General features: G+C 41.0%; 1 pseudogene; it reads right to left on the bottom strand.

Annotated features, from left to right (window-relative positions):
* Positions 1–287: 287 nt before the first annotated feature.
* Positions 288–948, bottom strand: LOC119769150 (annotated as a pseudogene).
* Positions 949–12,053: the final 11,105 nt, after the last annotated feature.

Genomic DNA, 12,053 nt, shown 5'->3' with positions numbered 1-12,053 from the left:
GTTTTGAGAAACTCACGTCCCATTTCATTCTCGTCCGCGTCGATTTTGAGCGTCTTCACGAACGCCACATAATTCTTCTGGTACGACTCGAACCCCTGCGGAATGAGCACGTTCTTGAGGACCCGCTGCAACTTATCCGAGTGGTCGTTCAGACCCTGCTCATGGAAGGTCAACCGCTTGGTCACTTTGTACTGCTCGACTGGGTTTCCCATTCTTGTCCCAGTTGGTTTTCATCTTCTGGAAGGCGAAGAACATGTACAGAGCTGAAACGAGATATCAACCATAAGTCAACGTAAATTAATGCAAAGTTGGGCGCAAAACTCACTGCTAGCCTCCCACTCAGACTTGGACAGCGTGCCAACTTTTGGAACCGACTGCCACTCGCTCTTTCTGATCCAGATGGCCCTGGGCGTGGCTGTACTCGCCCACATTCTGTTGCTGCTCGCGCTTATCCCGCGACTGACCGGGGAACGTTTCGAGTGCTTGAATCTTTTCGATGAGGCTGCGGCCCGATTCCGAGTAGAACTCGTCGAATCGCTGTTTCTCCACCAGACGCAGACCGTGTTCGAGTGCCAGTTTGATAAGGGTTGGGAATTGAACGAAAAACTTCTTACAGTCGACGACGCCGTCCAGCTGGAAGTTGTACTTGGCACCGAAGAGGGGCGGTTCCTCGGTGTCGCAGAGAAACGTGATCTTATACACGTCGTGGCCGAAGGTGTCGCTTCCGGCGGCCCGTTGCCGCTTCATGATCTCGTTCGCGTCTGGAATGGTTCCGATGAAGTAGCCGCCCTCGCGCAGACATTCGGCTGCGTTCTTGAGCATAAACTCGGCCTGCCGAAACTGTTTTCCTCTCAAAAAACGATGAAAATCCTGTGACGATGACGGTCCAAAAGCAACTGCCTGCGACCTGCGAACTGCGATTGATGTTTTGATGCTTTGACGTTTCATGTCCGAACCGCGGTTCGTACCGCAAAAACTACCCAGCGAGTTTGAAAATTTACCTCAAATCGAGCCAAACATTTCATTAGGGCACAAGACCAAAACGTAAACATTTGGGATTATTCCACTATTCCATTCATTAGTACACTCCCTACATGCCCTCCAAGTATCAGATGAAGAGTATCAAACAATTTCCTAATGGAAAAATCAAAAACAGAAAAGGGCACATAACAATTTTCACTCCAAACCAGAAAGTTCAATTCTCGAGTTTTTTGAAAGGTCCTATAAACAAAATTTCCAATTTTGCTTTTGGGTGTTTTTGAATACCCTGACTCAAGGCGGTTTCAAAACACCCAAAAGCAAAAATTGGAAATTTTGTTTATAGGACCTTTCAAAAAACTCGAGAATTGTGCTTTTTTTTTCGTTAGTTTTTCGTGGTTAAGGAACTTTCTATGCTATAAAGTGAACTTTTCATACATTCTTAACACTAATTCACTTCAAAACGAAGTTTGGTTTACGTTTCACCAAGGATTTTAGCAGAAAAAACTTCGTCGAAATACAATATTTAATACGGCCTGTGGCTGCTGTTCAGCACACTTTTGAAGTATTTATATGTTTCACATGCCTTATCTACACCATTCGATCACAAAATTTCACCAATTATCAAAATTTCCGTTGAATTCCTGAATATTCATAACTAAACAAAAAGGCCCATGAACATCAATAAAAACAACAATCAGGTGACAGCACTTTAGTGCCCTTTCAGTTCTCTTCGAAATTGCATTTCGAAAGGGCCCATTATGAACAACAGTTGGAGAGTTAAAAGGGCCCAATAACGAGATTTTTTAAAATTATGAGTTTTATTGCGAAAATCAACATAAATTAAGAAGCATTAAAGCAGAGTTGAGGATAATGATTTGTTTTATCGTATCATCAGTAAAACTACCACCAGTTAAGCTTTCTTTTAAATAGGAATAATTGAAACAAGTTGTCCACTTTTGCCAGCGATTTTCTCGAATCGCGGTTTTTGGTTTTGTGTCCTAATGAAATGTTTGGCTCGAAATGTGCTCATATCAGATTTGAAGTCTTGAGTTTTTTTTGATAAGGTCCTATAAACAAATGTAAACATTGAGTGTATCCCGCTTACTCCGATGGACTTTGACATAAGGTGTGAAAGGGATACGCTCAATGTTTACATTTGTTTATAGGACCTTATCAAAAAAAACTCAAGAAGTGTATGTCAAACTCCCAACACAAGCAGCAGAATCCAGCTCCAAACAGTAAACATTACCAACTGCCGCCAAGAACTCGCAGGATTTCGTTCGATTTGCTTCGTTTTGTAAAAATAGTGTTGCAAAATCGTTTAAAACGTTCAAAATTGTTCAATAGTTGGCAAACGACTAGGGCAGTTGAAATATCTACTTATTTTCATAGTTTTCAATTGCATTTCACCGTACAGCCCATCCGTCGGATTTTGAGGTTAGAAACACAAAGACGTCGAAATGGATTTCAGCGCTCTTCTCCAGCAAGCGCAAAAGCTATCCCACGATACTCAGGTCTCCGATGACTTGCCGCGGGTCGAGCACACGCTGACGCAGGTGCTTCAAGCGACCCAGGAGCTGCACTCGCGCGTCTCCCAGACCGGCGCATAGGACATGCCGGCGTAAGTTTCGGTCTCAATTTGAGGTGTTTGAGATTTAAAGAGTATTTTCTTCCAGGCACATTCTGCTCGGCCACAAGGGCCGATGATCTCGCAGAAGCTGGAGACGCTGAGCTCGCGCTAGACGTTCGAACCGTTGGATCCGATTTCGACGACGGACATTCAGAGCTTCCTGCGCAACGAGAAGGAGAATGCGATTCTGTCCGTTATCGAGGAGGTGCACAAGAACTCGTTGCAGGCGGCGCAGAACGCCAAGTGGGAGCACACGATGAACGACTGGAAGCTGGAAAAGGTGAAGCTGATGAACGCGTTGGTTGGTTCGTCGCAGAACTGGATGGACATCCGGAAGGGGCCGGAGCAGACAATCTTGAACGAGAGCACGTTTGGCGGAAGGTCGTCGTTGAACAACCAGGAAATGGCGTACGCTCGGGAGGTATACGAATACAACAATTGATCAACGAGGGTGCGATGCGACCGTCGCTGGTTCAGCGGTTCGCCCAGGTTACGGATGGGTTCAACGACTCGAAAGTTAGTGACATCTGGGAGATTATGAAGTACATGCCGAGCGTGAAACCCAGTCCGCGTACTCAGGATCCTCTGCGAGCCCGTTGCACCCAGACGCAGTTTATCGAGCAGGCCAAGCGATATCTGGAGAATCGTTACAATCTGTTCATGCAAACGGTCATTGCGGAACATCTGCGGGACGCGCAACGCGGTGGAATCCCCAGTATTCTGAACCTGGTTGGATCGTTCGTCGGATTAAAGTTCGCCAACCAGAACCAAAACTTATGCTTATGATGAATAATTGCGTATCAATTAAAGTGATAATAAGCTTAATAAAATTTTCTTAAAAGTAAGCATAAGCATAAGCATAAGCATAAGCATAAGCATAGGTGCCCACCCGCAGTTGCTACTCCGTTATTGACCAGGACCTCCAGAAGTTACATCCACGAGCCGTGGAAGATAAGTGGGAGCTATCTTTCCTCGCTTCGCAACTTCTCAAAGGCCCCTATCATGCTGATCAATACCGGCGCCGGCCACGACCAGTGGTAGGGTCACGGGGAAGTGGATGGGAATGTTAGTCCGATACTTGAGTGATAGAGACCGCCCAATCGACTGCTTCTCCGACAAAGTATCACATGAGTTTTGAGGGGTTAGTAGATGGGTATGAGGTCAGGATTCACGAGTGGCAGTGATGTGACCATGAGCATTTTGTTTATCGGTTGAAATTTTAAATCTTAGGCAGCCGGCTGCGGAAAGATAAATAATTGATTATTTAAAAGTTTGTTTTAATCGAACGCGTGCCAACCGAGCGGTAGTGCTATGGGCTGGACTTATCAGTATATTTTTACTGTTGGTACAATTAAGATAACGCGAGCAAATGTCAAAAATAGTAGATGAGTTAATACTAAAGCTGCCAGTTGGAATAAATTATTACGATCAACGAATATAAACGAAAAGAAAACAGGACACCACGTAACCGATTGTAGTGAAATTAAAACAATAACTTAAACGAACTTAACCGGCGGCGTGCCTTCCTATCAACGATGATAAAAGAAGGACTTATAAATTTAAAATATAAAAAGACTCCAAAAATACGTTGCATAGTAACCGCGAAGTCCCGCTACTCACAATCGAATCCGAAAGATAGCTATCTAGAATTTTAAATATAGTATTAATTCGACCGCGATCCTCCAGAAATTCTTCGTCGGCGTGCCTTCCGATCAACGGTGATGTAAGAAGGGCTTTATTCATTAAAATGATTTTATATCATAAGCCTTAAAACATATTCGTCGGCGTGCCTTCCGATCATCGATGATATAGAAAGGACTTAATCCAGCAATACGACTTGCTTGTCTCGAAAAAAAAGAATTCTGATCGTTTCTATCGAAAACTATGTAAAGAGAACAAAAATAAACCCATTGGCCAACGAACGCGCGAACTAAAAATATAGAAAAAAGAAGAAGAAGAAGACCAATCACCCCATGCACACAAACAGCGTCACAAAAGAGATGAAAACAACACGAATCAGAAGAAATCCAATCACCCCATGTACACAAATAGCGACACAAAAGAGATGGAAAATAACACGAAAAAACAGGACTGCGCGTCCACACTGGCACCGCACTACTGATGCCATTATTTAATTATAATGACCAATCACCCCATGCACTCGAACAGCGACATAAAAGAGACGGAGAAAAAACACGAAAAAACAGGACTGCGCGTCCACACAGGCACCGCACTACTGATGCCATTATTTAATTATGATGGCCAATCACCCGATGCACTCGAATAGCGACACAAAAGAGACGGAAAATAACACGAAAAAACAGGACTGAGCGTCCACACAGGCACCGCACTACTGATGCCATTATTTAATTATAATGACCAATCACCCCATGCACTCGAACAGCGACATAAAAGAGACGGAAAATAACACGAAAAAACAGGACTGAGCGTCCACACAGGCACCGCACTACTGATCAATTATAATGACCAATGACCAATCACCCCATGCACTCGAACAGCGACACAAAAGAGACGGAAAATAACACGAAAAACAGGACTGAGCGTCCACACAGGCACTGCACTACTGATGCCATTATTTAATTATAATGACCAATCCCATGCACTCGAACAGCGACATAAAAGAGACGGAAAATAACACGAAAAACAGGACTGAGCGTCCACACAGGCACCGCACTACTGATGCCATTATTTAATTATAATGACCAATCCCATGCACTCGAACAGCGACATAAAAGAGACGGAAAATAACACGAAAAAAACAGGACTGAGCGTCCACACAGGCACCGCACTACTGATGCCATTATTTAATTATAATGACCAATCCCATGCACTCGAACAGCGACATAAAAGAGACGGAAAATAACACGAAAAACAGGACTGAGCGTCCACACAGGCACCGCACTACTGATGCCATTATTTAATTATAATGACCAATCCCATGCACTCGAACAGCGACATAAAAGAGACGGAAAATAACACGAAAAAACAGGACTGAGCGTCCACACAGGCACCGCACTACTCCTTAATAAAATTTTCTTAAAAGTAAATTAAAAACAAACATGATATAGATAAAAATTACTTCTTGATAAAAAAAATGTCGGAAAATTGATATTTTACCAGGGCAAGGAAATTTGCTCCAACTAAACAAAATATCATCTCATGATGCAGGGTTTTCGAAAATGCAATTTTACAAATTAAAGTTGAATGAATACATTAATAAGGGTTTTGTCCATCCGCTCGGATGCTTGTTTAAAAATATTTTAAATCTAAAAGAAATTTAAAGAATTCGTTGAAAACAATCATTATAAAAAAGTATAATATTCATAGTTACTTTTTGTTTTGTGGAAAAAAATAACAAATCGTAATTTTTTCAAATAATTTTTATGTTTCTATATGGTACTTGCGTATCGAAATGAACCATTTGAACTTTAAAATAATCTTATGATATACGATAACCATTTCAGAAAACATATTTAAATAGTTTGACAAAGTCGTCAAGAAAAAAAATCACCATTTCAAACTTTAAGATAACTCTATAACTTATGGTAACTGTTTGACAAATAGTCATGCATCAAGGTCCGCCATTGGAACCATTTGAACTTTAAAATTACCGTATGATTTAGGGTAACCATTTGAGAAAACATCTACAAATAGTTTTTTAAAGTTATCAAGAAAATTGTTTACCATTACAAACATTAAAATAACTCTATTACTTATGGTGACCATTTGACAAACAGTTATCAAGGTCCGCCAAATAACATTATTACAAATGGTGACCTTATCTCATAAGGTTTTTTTAAGTTCCTCACCAGAATCGATATAGTTTTCGTTTATCCGGGAAGGTCGCTTCCACGCGAAAATTAACTTTATTTTTACCATTACACAAATGGTAATCTGACGAAACGTTGTTCGAGGATTTTTAAGGTTACCGTTGCTAACCACCCTCAATTCAGATGGTCGAACTTTATTAAAAATGGTAGGGTACCATTTCCGATATGGTATTTTTAAGGTTTTCCTAACATTTTTCAAATAGTGGTTACGATCTCTGAAATGGTGAGAAAACCATTTAACACAAAGTTTTTTTAAGGTTCTCGTTTATGCGGGTGGTGAACAGTTATCGTTCTGATAATGGGCAATCAATTGTTTAAATTATTTGGACTTATTAAAATTATCACGAAAATAAATTAGCTTTACATACAAACTATCGAGGTTTAAGCGAAGATGGCGTTCGAATGGTGAACGCCCGAAATGTCAAAATCACGCAGTGGTACCAACATCACGGAAAAAGTGTGCCATGGCATGACAGTCACATTTTTTTTTCTAAAGTTGGTGCTACTGCGCGATTTTGACATTCCGGGCGTTCACCATTCGAACGCCATCTTCGCTTAAAAACCTGGATATGGCAAACAGATATATCGTTCCATGAATTGTTGAACAATGGTTTGAATTGTTGGGACTTAGGAAATTTTTCGCTATAATTCAGGTATAGCGCTCCATGAATTGTTGAAATATTGTTTGAATTATTCGGACTTAAGATTTTTTTTTGCTGTAGTTCATTTGGCTCAATCATACAATACCTGTTTCAAATAATCCTAAACATTTGGCGAACAGTTATAACGTCATGATTCGAAATCCGGACACTTAGTACCATATTATTTTTGTTATAGCTGGCAAAAAATCATGTAATAAGTTGGAAATGAAGAAATATCATCAGGATTTAGTATAAACAGTCAGTTTTAAGAGAATGCATGTAAAATATGTTTTTTCTAACAATTTTTCATCACAAGTTGAAAATTAAAATGACTTGTTGTGCTCCGAATCCGGACACTGTCAAAGCTGATTCGAAATCCGGACACTTTTGCTTCGAATTCCGGACACTCGATTTTGCTTATGAATCGCACAAATTTTGACTGAAATGTTAGTGAATGGCATTCTTTAGTTCTCAAATAAGCTGTTAACATCAAAACAATCGATAGTTTATATAAAAATTTGCTAGAATTTAAGGAAATCAAAAACATAAATTTCTGCTTTGCCTTCCCGGTGCTTCGGACGCCTATGAAATATTTCCGTTGAAATGTTTCGCATTTTTGTAAACTTATAATTTTATTTTATTTTATTATTTTGGCATTAACTACAGCGTTCAAACATACTTTAATTGAAAGTTGATAGTTAGAATTCATCAAATAACACTGTTTTGACATTCATAATGCGAACTTATATCCAAATAAAAGATAAAACAAGTTGAAGTGTCCGGGTTTCGAAGCGTCCGGGAATTCGAATCATGACGTTATCGTTCCATGAATTGTTGTACAATTGTTTGGATTATTGGGACTTAAGAGTTTTTCGCTGAACTTCAAGTTGGAAATACTATGGCACCCTTATGTTTTAACAATAGCTGTTCTGAAAAATCCTTATCATATGGCGAAAAGTTATATTTCTCAATGAATTGTTGAACGATTGTTTGAATCATTGGGACTTAAGAAAATTTTCGCCAATATTAATTTTTGGCTCAATCATACAAATACTGTTTCAAATAATACCAAACATGTGAGGAATAATTATATCGTAACATTAATTGTTGTGCAATTGTTTCAATTATTAGGACTTAGAAAATTTTGGAAATTTTCAACTTAGGTTTCTTTGACTAAATCATACCGAGTATCATAACTTTTATCATACCAGCTACAGTACTATTATATAAACATATCCCGGATAAACGAAAACTATATCGATTGTGATGAGGAACTTAAAAAAACATTATGAGATATGGTTACCATTTGTAATAATGTTATTTGGCGGACCTCGATAACTATTTGTTAAATGGTTACCATACGTAATAGAGTTATTTTAAAGTTCATAATGGTCAACAATTTTCTTGATAACTTTGAACAACTATTTGTGGATGTTTAGTGAAATGGTTATCATATATCATTAGGTTATTTTAAAGTTTGAATTGTTAACCTCGATTCTTGAGTACCATATGGAATCGTTTAATAAGCATTTGAAAAATAGTTACCATTTGCAAAAACGTTTCCCTCCAAATAAAAATTAAGTAAATTTTACTAGTTTGTTTTATAAAGAGAAATTTTTTACCAAATTGCCTTCTACAAATCAACCCGAAAAAATCAGAGGGAATATATTTGTTTTTTATCTCGTCTAAAAATATTTTAATTTGTTGTATAATTTCAATGTGCAAACGACATCAAGGTAAATATACGGGCATTGTTGTTCACCTGCTGCAGGTGAATGTTACACGCTTATGTAAGGTATGCACTTCGGAAGGAATCGGTCAAGGAAAATTTCAAATGGGCAGCAGCGGTAGCGAAAGCAAGCCAGAGAGGGTGAAGAAAAGGCCCAAGAAAACGTTCCCTCTTTTTTGTTCTGCCGTTCGTAAAGCTGTTTCTTGACCCCTTTCCTTCCGATCTGGGTACTAGCCTTTACCAAAAATCATGGTTTTTTGAGTTCCAAATCCTAGTCCAAATCCCACTATTCATACGATTTTTTGAGTTCAGGTACTACAACCATAAAAATGGTTAAATTGGTTGAACTGAAAAATTCGTATGAAAAGTGGGATTTGGAACTCAAAAAATCATGATTTTTGGTAAGGGTGTACTTTGCCTTGATCCTACACCCTTACCAAAAATCATGATTTTTTGAGTTCCAAATCCCACTTTTCATACGATTTTTTCAGTTCAACCCATATAACCATTTTTATGGTTGTAGTACCTGAACTCAAAAAATCGTATGAAAAGTGGGATTTGGAACTCAAAAAATCATGATTTTTGGTAAGGGTGTATAGTACACCCTTACCAAAAATCATAACTTTTTGAGTTCCAAATCCCACTTTTCATACGAATTTTTCAGTTCAACCCATATAACCATTTTTATGGTTGTAGTACCTGAACTCAAAAAATCGTATGAAAAGTGGGATTTGGAACTCAAAAAGTCATGATTTTTGGTAAGGGTGTATTGAGGGATGCCTGTCAAAATTGAGTGTCGTTGTTTTTGTTTGTGTTTTGCGTCAATCAGATCGGCGATTTTTTTTCCGTCACGGTTTGCAGCAGATTCCACTGTCCGCGGTAAACTTTCTTGCGCTGCCCGTCGCGTTCGTCGTCGGTCATCGTTCCGTGTGTTACCGGAAGGTCATCTTCCTCGGAAAGTGCTGTTCCCGGTTGTAAAAACCCCTGCAAGTGGCCGGTTTGCCTACGGTACTCACTAGGGCTCGCTCATTGGAATCAGTTCGACACGGACTGGTTCCACTGGTCGAGTAAAATGACCTCCCGGACGATTGTATGGATGGTAAATGACAACGACGACCGCGGGAATTATGGTGTGAAAATGAAAGTGAAAAGAGATTCGAGAACGACTGGTGGTCATTCAAGCGATCGAGGATCTGCCGAAGGCGAGACGGTCCTGTTGTATAAGCTGAGCTGGACTACTAGCCATCCGTTAAGGCGAGCTGTGAGTATTTTATCAGGAAATACTTATCTCTCAAACTCAAACAATCTTTCTCTCTAGTCTACGCCATCCCAAACAGCCTCCCCTTCGGAGGCACCCAGCTGCTCGCGGAAACGTTCCGGCAGCAGATCCATGATTCGTACGCAACCGGATCATCCTGCAGCACCTTCTGCTGAACAACTTTATGCTAAACTGCAACGTGATGGAAATTATCCACTCCAAGTTAATCCCCGACACCGAGGTGTTTCTGCAGTCGTACTACTTGATGAACTGGATTGCCGAGACGACGGTGGACTACATGGTCGTCCAGAGATAGCCGCTCATCTATTTTTGGCGATCCGCGGGCTGCGGATGTGCATGTCCATCGAGGAGGCGCATGTTGGACGTTTGCAACGGGTTGCTCCGGTTGATGTGAGTTGAAGTTGCTGGACTAATTTAAGGGACGAATGACGATTGTTTCTTTCAGTTGGCCCGTGGCCGGAGTCTTTACCTTCGGCCAGTGGCTGATGCAGGGTCAAACACACCAAGTACAAGGCCACCAAAGGGATGAGTTTTTTTATGAGCGCAAAGAAAGAGGCGGTGGCGGCTAGTTTCGCCGCCTCCAAGAACGAAGAGATGGAGTAAAACCCGGGTAGAAAGGGCTACCACCCGCTGGAGGACGCGTTCTGGTGGAAGGTCGAAAAGGTGCACACGATTCAGATCATCGTGGAGACGAACGGGCGGTTGCGGATGATCGAAATACTGGCCAACTACTTCCGGTCGGTGATTCTGCTGAGTCCGTGCAAACTGTGGTAATGCACAGACGACGGGGGATTTGGGCCTGGTAGCGGATGATGCACTTTCAGTGTTCATCATTCATAAAGAGCGAGTTTAAGTAAAAAATGAAACTACGTGTTGGTAATATTACGATTAACTTTGAAAAATATACCTGCGTTAAAAATTAAATAACATTTCTGTTTTGAACCAAATAAATATGCGAAAAATGGGTACACACAACAATGCTGTATTATATGATCTCAGATCCAACAGCGTCAGATACTTAAACGCTCACGCCTCCTCGTGGCCATTGACCAGCGAAGCCTCGCCGCCCTCGAGTGACTTGCTCCGGACGACCGCGTAGTCCACCGTCGTCTCGGCAACCCAGATTAGTGTGCGCCAGATTCGTACGCATCTATCGGACGATCTGGTGGCCAGCAGTGTTCCGTCGCAGTTAAAGTTAAGCGACGTGACGTCCTGGTTCGGGTGCGTAGTATTGTCCGACATGTCCAGGATGCGGGACGTGCCCTCACGTCACTGGAGCCAATCGCCAGCCGCCGTGCTCGGATTCCACTAACAGATAAACCTCTCACTTTCGTGTTCCCGCAGTATGGTGGCCTTCGAGGCCGAAATTTCAATGTTCAAGTTCACGTCCATGCTGTCAGCCGGGCGAACGTCGTCGTGGTCGCCTGTGCCATCAATGTTCCCCCAAGGGGTTGGAAACTCTTAGATCTATAATTATTTTGTTAACCAGTATATCAAAATATATGTTAGTATACTTATTATTTCCTTCCAATCGCCAGTATACTTACCAATATACTGAGAGTATCTTAATATACTAACAGTTTATTGCTGTTCGGTAAGTATACTAACAAGTATACTGGAATATCGTTAGTATACTCAGTATTCTTAAGTAATATTAGAGTTTCCAGCCCCTTGTGTTCCCCCATTCGCCCCATTGCCGACACCACTTCCGCCTCCGTTTCAACCCTCTGTCTCTGCTGATTAGGCATCTTCTGGATGGCCACCAACACCTTGTGAAGGATGCTTAGCAGGGCCGTCGGTGGAACTAACACGCTTTGGCGAAATGTGTGACTCGATGCCAACCATTCAAGCCGAGTTAAAAAAAACTCAACGATCAACGAAACGGTTCAAACGATGGAGTGGGATCCGGTCAAGTGGATGGGAATAATGGGTAAACCGGTTC

This window comes from Culex quinquefasciatus, chromosome 3 (assembly GCF_015732765.1).
Source record: "Culex quinquefasciatus strain JHB chromosome 3, VPISU_Cqui_1.0_pri_paternal, whole genome shotgun sequence".
Classification (NCBI taxonomy): domain Eukaryota; kingdom Metazoa; phylum Arthropoda; class Insecta; order Diptera; family Culicidae; genus Culex; species Culex quinquefasciatus.
Note: the sequence above shows the minus strand (reverse complement) of the source record. Positions and strands in the feature narration are given on the sequence as shown.